Source organism: Oncorhynchus masou, unplaced genomic scaffold (assembly GCF_036934945.1).
Source record: "Oncorhynchus masou masou isolate Uvic2021 unplaced genomic scaffold, UVic_Omas_1.1 unplaced_scaffold_10816, whole genome shotgun sequence".
Lineage (NCBI taxonomy): Eukaryota > Metazoa > Chordata > Actinopteri > Salmoniformes > Salmonidae > Oncorhynchus > Oncorhynchus masou.
Window position 1 is genome coordinate 1 of NW_027000529.1, and position 8,565 is coordinate 8,565.

At 45.1% G+C, this 8,565-nt stretch overlaps 1 pseudogene; it reads right to left on the bottom strand.

Moving 5' to 3' along the window:
- Window positions 1-5,933: 5,933 nt before the first annotated feature.
- Window positions 5,934-7,277, bottom strand: LOC135529027 (E3 ubiquitin-protein ligase NHLRC1-like; annotated as a pseudogene).
- Window positions 7,278-8,565: the final 1,288 nt, after the last annotated feature.

Consider the following 8,565-nt stretch of genomic DNA (forward strand, 5'->3'; position numbering starts at 1 on the left):
CATCATGTTATAGTGTACTAGTTTACCTGGGTGGTGCAGTATGGTGTTATAGTGTACTAGTTTACCTGGGTGGTGCAGCATGGTGTTATAGTGAACTAGTTTACATGGGTGGTGCAGCATGGTGTTATAGTGTACTAGTTTACCTGGGTGGTGCAGCATGGTGTTATAGTGTACTAGTTTACCTGGGTGGTGCAGTATGGTGTTATAGTGTACTGGTTTACCTGGGTGGTGCAGCTCGGTGCTATAGTGAACTAGTTTACCTGGGTGGTGCAGTATGGTGTTATAGTGAACTAGTTTTGACTATAGGGCCTGTGTTCTTCTGTATTTGTCTGACCTCATATAACTAGGAAATGAAGCTTCTGTCTGTGAGCAGTATGTGACTCTGGGTATGAGGCAGTCGTCTTACTGAGGAGACTATGATACTCTGTGCTACTGTTGCTACTAGCTACTGTACAATAGGCCAGTGCTTTGATATGGTGTGAGGGACTTCCTTTAGTCATGGTCCTTCTCACTCCATGTACTGTCAGACGATCAATGTTTTAACCACACTGTCGTAATATGACTCCAATAGACACTAGGTCTGCAGTAGGCCGGCCTACTGAGATTACACTTTGGGGAAATAATCCAGGATAGTGGCTTGGGGTGGTAGAGCGGGTTAGCCACTGTCCTGGATCCCATGTAGAGCTGTGACTATATATATATAGCCACTGTCCTGGATCCCATGTAGAGCTGTGACTATATATATATAGCCACTGTCCTGGATCCCATGTAGAGCTGTGACTATATATATATAGCCACTGTCCTGGATCCCATGTAGAGCTGTGACTATATATATATAGCCACTGTCCTGGATCCCATGTAGAGCTGTGACTATATATATATAGCCACTGTCCTGGATCCCATGTAGAGCTGTGACTATATATATATAGCCACTGTCCTGGATCCCATGTAGAGCTGTGACTATATATATATAGCCACTGTCCTGGATCCCATGTAGAGCTGTGACTATATATATATAGCCACTGTCCTGGATCCCATGTAGAGCTGTGACTATGGGATTGTATCATCTCTCTCTCTCTCTCTCTCTCTCTCTCTCTCTCTCTCGTTCAATACACATAAAAAAATACAAAAAGTGTGTGGCTCTTCAAAAAAATAATCAGGTTAGCTGTTAACTTGAATATTTACGAATCATAAAATTAAGATGCTTCCTCCCCTCTCAGCCAATAGCAAGTGGAGGATAATTACTATAGCATATTAAACTAGTTTTCCAACCCTAAACCACAGCAACTTTAATACCAAATGTGAAACTCACATGAAAAGTAATGGTGAAGAGACAGAGTCATGCCAAGGCTGGTCAGCTGATATGGAATTGTTTAGCTCTAGAATGAGTAGTTATTATGCTTTTGGGTTCTGACTGAGACCACAAATTCTGTTTTCTTGGACACAATATGATATATTATTTTATTCAAATTGAGTGAATTAGGCTAATTTATGTTTCTTGGTCCGTAGACAATTATTCAATAGATGATTTACATAACAATCGTTTTAAAAAATGATGAGGAAAGCACAAGTACAGTAAACAGGTCGGGCTGTAATTCAGCCACTGATGGCCTCAACTCATGCATCTATTTATACAGTCTGTTGCTTTGGAATTTTGTCACAGTTCCAGCAGTTGGTTCGCTGTTGGTTACTTTGTTGAGTAAAGGTTTTGATCAGGTCCCAGTCATTCTCGAAAGAAGCAGGGGCTTCCACAGGACATTCAAAACATCTGGACAATCTAACATAGAATGATCTTAGTTGATGTGCTTGATTTTTAGGAGATCACAACAGAATATAAATACTTCAATCGGCTACAGTGTAGCTACAACAGCTTAGGCTTCAAGGTCTCGGATGTTATTAGGGCGTTATAGCGGGCAACGCTGCAGAAAACTTTCTTAAAGAGACAGTATCGAGAGCAAGTCTAAACGGGGTGCTTAGAGACGTCCCAACTCTGAGGTCACCACATTGAAGTTGAAATGTAAAACGGTTAAGGTAGAGGGTTAGGTAAAGGGTATGTTTAGGGTTAAGGTAAAGGGTATGTTTGGTTATGATAACGATTGTTTAGGCAGCGTTTCTGGCTTCGGTCCCCCGGGAGCCCAAAGGGTGCACGTTTTGGTATTTGCCGAAACACTACGCAACAATTCAAATTATCAGCACTTGTTATTTGAAACGGCTGTGTAGTGGTAGGGCAAAAAAAACAAAAACATTAAACCCTTAGTCCCGGACCGAGTTTACCCTGGGTTAGGATAGGGGCGTCCCATGGATCCCCTTATAGTAGTAACCCTGCCGCGGAGCAGGTGGTTAGTGAGCGTGCATTATTCAGCCACTCAGTCACTTTCATCCCGGGGAGAAAAAACAGATTTTATTTTAAATTACACAGGGAAGATGAACTTCGTTTTTCACTGTTTTAAAGCTTGAAAAATTTCCCGGGAAAACTCAACAAAAGTCCACTTTCAGTCCAGTTTCAGCCGGTGTTGAAAGTGTGCGTATGCCCTAATTACACAATCACAGAAGAGTCCAGTCCAGAAGACTGAGAAAATAAAAACTTGTCTTTATATCCATCAAGTTAGCTTGGAAAAGTTGGTGCCTCGAGGACAGAGCTTGAGACGCTCCCTAAATAATCATGTCACACCAAAATAAAAGACGACGTTCTTCAAATGGGCCACAGGCACAAACAATATATAATAAAGGCAGATCAGAATGTTGAATAAGTGTAAATGTGTTTTTACCTGCTGTTTTCTCCTTTATTGTTGGAAGGCGGTGGATACCAGAACAGTTTGGTTCTCCTCCATATCCACCACACATTTGCTGATTCCGTTTCTGCAAGGATTCAGAGCAAATGTGTCTCTGTCTTGTTAGAAAAGTTTCATACATTTCTAATCAAAGTAATAGCTAGTTAGCCTAATCATGTACCTACTTAAACTACATCTGACGACACTTGGCAAGTTGGATTTATTTGCCCCTTATTCCAAGATTAGAGGTAGCTAGCTAACGTGACACATATAAGCAGCCTGTCATTTGGCTAGAAGATGTGGTTGCTAACTTTCTATCTGCAGCAAAAACAAATCTATTTGGGATAAAAGGCTAAAGAAGGGGTACTAAACACGAGTTAGCACGTATTAAATACAACTGCAATGTTTGCTGAATTCAGGTTCTTTTTCAGTTACGGTAACTTACCTCTCCGGTTCATGGGTCGGACTCTGACTGCAACTTTTACCTTGGTATCCGACATTTCCATCCACTTTCCTCCCAGCCTGGACTACCATCAATGTGTTAGCTAGCAAGCTATGGCTATCCGTCTGGCTCTCCCCGTCCCCGAAAAGACCAGTCCACTTTCAGCCGGTGTTGAACGTGTGCGTATGCCCTAATAACACAATCCCAAAAGAGTCCAGTCCAGAAGACAGAGAAAATAAAAACTCAACATTGTCTTTATATCCATCAAGTTAGCGTCCTATGCAGATCCAGCACTGTGCTCCGGTCCCAGACAGCATCACAACCGCCATCTTCAAGTGGGAGCAGTTCACACGATTGTCTCTCTCTCTCTGGCTGCTGGAAATCATGCGGTGCCTTAAGGCTATGCAACAAAAAAAAAGGATTTCTCATAACACGAACCGAACTGGCCAATATTGGGAAACCCAGCATGGGGGATCGGGAAAAGTCGGAAACTGTATCAGTGCACGCGCTTATGTTGTTCCAAAATATAGTGAAATGTGAAATGCAGACTGTGTAAAATGTGTTAGAGGAAGAATAAGAGGAGATACCAGCCCTCCTCATCAGTGGCTTCCTAAAGTGATAAACTTTTACTGATGCCCATCACATTTGCTTTCTGTTTGGGGCTTTTTTATGTCTGGAATGGACCGGATAGCCTCGCCTACTTAGTCGATACACCAGGAGTATAATCATTAGTCCAACACGTTTTGTGAAGGAAACAGTTTACTTCAACCGGAAAAAGTTTTACAATGAAAATGAGAGTTTCAATCGGACAAATTCATGTTTCGTTCCGTTTGGATCGTAGTGAATACAACCTATGAAACAGAAAATTACCTCCAAAAGTGTTCAAACAAATAGACTTCGTTAATAAATTAGCCTTATGGTCTCCTTGTAAAATAGATCTTCTGACCTCAATGGGACTTCCTGGATAAATAAAGATGAATACAATTAAATGTACTGTTTAATTAGCACCAAGCTGTCAGTGAAAACATAACCAGAGATGAGCAATGTTCCTAAAATATGTAATGACTTTGGTGCAGGCAGTGTAATCACAGTACAGTTTTACAATTAGTAGGCCAGGTTTATTTGTATATCTCAGAAGTAATTATCCACCTGTCATGACCATGTCATTATCCACCTGTCATGACCATGTCATTATCCACCTGTCATTACCATGTCATTATCCACCTGGCATTACCATGTCATTATCCACCTTGACATTACCGTGTCGTTATCCACCTGTCGTTACCATGTCATTATCATGTTATTACCCACCTGTCATTACCATGTCACTATCCACCTGTCATTACCAGGTCATTATCCACCTGCCATTACCATGTTATTACCCACCTGCCATTACCATGTCATTACCATGTTATTATCCACCTGTCATGACCATGTCATTACCATGTTATTATCCACTTGTCATTACCATGTCATTATCCACCTGGCATTACCATGTCATTATCCACCTTGACATTACCATGCCGTTATCCACCTGTCATTACCATGTCATTATCGTGTTATTACCCACCTGTCATTACAAAACATAACCAGAGATGAGCAATGTTCCTAAAATATGTAATGACTTTGGTGCAGTCAGTGTAATCACAGTACAGTTGTACAATTAGTAGGCCAGGTTTATTTGTATATCTCAGAAGTAATTATCCACCTGTCATGACCATGTCATTATCCACCTGTCATGACCATGTCACTATCCACCTGTCATTACCATATCATTATCCACCTGGCATTACCATGTTATTATCCACCTGTCATGACCATGGTCATTACCATGATATTATCCACCTGTCATTACCATGTCACTATCCACCTGTCGTGACCATGTTATTATCTGTCATGACCATGTCACTATCCACCTGTCATGACAATGTCACTATCCACCTGTCATTACCATGTTATTATCCACCTGTCATTACCATGTTATTATCCACCTGTCATTACCATGTTATTATCCTTCTGTCATGACCATGTCACTATCCACCTGTCATGACCATGTCACTATCCACCTGTCATTACCATGTTATTATCCATCTGTCGTGACCATGTTATTATCCACCTGTCGTGACCATGTTATTGTCTGTCATTACCATGTTATTATCCACCTGTCGTGACCATGTTATTATCTGTCATTACCATGTCATTATCCACCTGTCATTACCATGTCATTATCCATATGTTATTACCATGTCATTACCCGCCTGTCATTACCATGTCATTACCCACCTTTAATTACCATGTTATTATCTATCTGTCATTACCATGTCATTACCATGTTATTATCCACCTGTCATTACCATGTCATTACCCACCTGTCATTACCATGTCATTACCATGTTATTATCCACCTGTCATTACCATGTCATTACCATGTCATTACCATGTCATTACCCACCTGTCATTACCATGTCATTACCATGTTATTATCCACCTGTCATTACCATGTCATTACCCACCTGTCATTACCATGTCATTACCATGTTATTACCCACCTGTCATTACCATGTTATTACAAAGTATTAAGGACAGTCGAAAATGGGAGAGCCCAACACCATGTTATTAATGATCTTCATTTCATTCTTTCCAACAGCGTTCGAAAAGAAAAACATGCTGTTTACTCAAAAAAAATCCTCTTAAAACATTTGTATAATTTCAATCTGGATTTTATTGTGTTACATCACAACAGGTGGAATCGCCAGTCATTATGCATTTAGTTTATATATTTTTTCACAATACTAGTCCGCCAGACAGCTAACTCTTCCTACATCATTTTTGGACTAGAATAGCATCCGAGTGAACTGAATACATCTTCACTGCATGGTCTCCACTGTCTAAAACAATCAGCGTATTCTGTGCTGTGGCGACCAGCCCCACCGGGCGAACCAAGTCTCCACTGACCAGGGGGGTTAGGACCGGGCCGTTCTGGAGCTTTCCCAAACTCCAAATCAACCCACGCTGGGAGTCTATCACGATCACATCCCCGTCCCTGTCAAAGGCCACAGCAGACATGCAGGGCCACACGGAGGTCCCCAGGCTCAGAGTAAAGCTGTCTATCTGAGAGAGCACGTTAAAGTCTTTGTTGAATATTGTCAGTCTGGTAGGCCGGGGGCCATTTGGAGGTTGTGTGGTGGTGAGCCCCAGTGTCTCCACCAGGGCGATGTTCCCGGTCACCCGACAGCATGCCACTGCCTTGGGCCGCTGGAGGTCGGTTATGACCGCTCGGTTCATCAGAGTCACGCCACCGGGCAAAGTCCACCACGACCTGGGGAGAGCGTGCCGGCCTGGATGTCAGTGACCAGGATATGTCCACAGCTGTCCACGTCCACCCCCAGGGCATCTGGAAGGAGTCCCACACCGCCAGAACATAACTCCCCCTGGTGGTGAACACTTTCACTGCACCGTCACCGGCATCCGTCACAACCACATACCCGCTGGGAGTCACCGCCACATCCACCGGGTGACACACCTCCCGTGGCGCGACCCTCCGCCCGAACCCCGTGCAGCCGCCTGCCCTGAGGCCCGAATACCACCACCCTCCTTTCTCCATCGTGCACCACCACCACGGTCCCCAGAGGACCCGAACACGGCCACCCCGTGGGGTGATCAGGGACCCCCAGCCCCCGAAGGCTGAGCGAAGCCGCAGAGCTCCAGAGCCCAGACCTCCGACCCAGCCGCTGCCTCCTCTGACCCGATGAGGGGACAGGTGACCTGGGAGCGGGGAGAGCGAAAGATCCTGGAGGTCTGTCAGCGCCTGGCAGTGGGAGGTGCTGTCAACGTCACACAGCTGCCGGCAGAAAGGGCACTCAAGCTTCTTGAGGACGGGGGTGGGAACGCCGGACACATTCCAGACAGAGTACATGGCCGCAGGACAGGTTCTGAAGACGAGCGTTCCTTCTGCCGTGGGTTAGCAACTACCGAAGCAGACTTTACCTCAGCAGGTTGACGTGGATCTCTCTGTGGATCCCCTCTGTTCTCAGTGAGGAAGGAGGAACAGGAACATCAGCCATAATAGTGTAGATATCCTCTCTTTCTCTTTACCCAACGACAGTCAGTGTCAGCTCTGCTGCAGTCTCTTTAACCAACGACAGTCACAGTGTCAGCTCTGCTACAGTCTCTTTACCACAACGACAGTCACAGTGTTGGCTCTGCTACAGTCACTTTACCCAACGACAGTCACAGTGTCAGCTCTGCTGCAGTCTCTTTACCCAACAGCAGTCAGTGTCAGCTCTGCTGCAGTCTCTTTACCCAACAGCAGTCAGTGTCAGCTCTGCTACAGTCTCTTTACCACAACGACAGTCACAGTGTCAGCTCTGCTGCAGTCTCTTTACCCAACGACAGTCACAGTGTCAGCTCTGCTACAGTCTCTTTACCACAACGACAGTCACAGTGTTGGCTCTGCTACAGTCACTTTACCCAACGACAGTCACAGTGTCAGCTCTGCTGCAGTCTCTTTACCCAACAGCAGTCAGTGTCAGCTCTGCTGCAGTCTCTTTAACCAACGGCAGTCAGTGTCAGCTCTGCTACAGTCTCTTTACCACAACGACAGTCACAGTGTTGGCTCTGCTGCAGTCTCTTTACCCAACAGCAGTCACAGTGTCAGCTCTGCTGCAGTCTCTTTACCCAACAGCAGTCCGTGTCAGCTCTGCTGCAGTCTCTTTAACCAACGGCAGTCAGTGTCAGCTCTGCTACAGTCTCTTTACCACAACGACAGTCACAGTGTTGGCTCTGCTACAGTCACTTTACCACAACGACAGTCACAGTGTCAGCTCTGCTGCAGTCACTTTACCACAACGACAGTCACAGTGTCAGCTCTGCTGCAGTCACTTTACCCAACGACAGTCACAGTGTCAGCTCTGCTGCAGTCACTTTACCCAACGACAGTCACAGTGTCAGCTCTGCTGCAGTCTCTTAACCCAACGGCAGGCACAGTGTCAGCTCTGCTGCAGTCTCTTAACCCAACGGCAGTCAGTGTCAGCTCTGCTACAGTCTCTTTACCACAACGACAGTCACAGTGTCAACTCTGCTGCAGTCTCTTTACCCAACAGCAGTCAGTGTCAGCTCTGCTGCAGTCTCTTTACCCAACAGCAGTCACAGTGTCAGCTCTGCTGCAGTCTCTTTACCCAACGGCAGGCACAGTGTCAGCTCTGCTGCAGTCTCTTTACCACGACAGTCACAGTGTTGGCTCTGCTGCAGTCTCTTTACCACGATAGTCACAGTGTCAGCTCTGCTGCAGTCTCTTTAACCAACAGCAGTCAGTGTCAGCTCTGCTGTGCAGTCTCTTTACCCAGCGGCAGT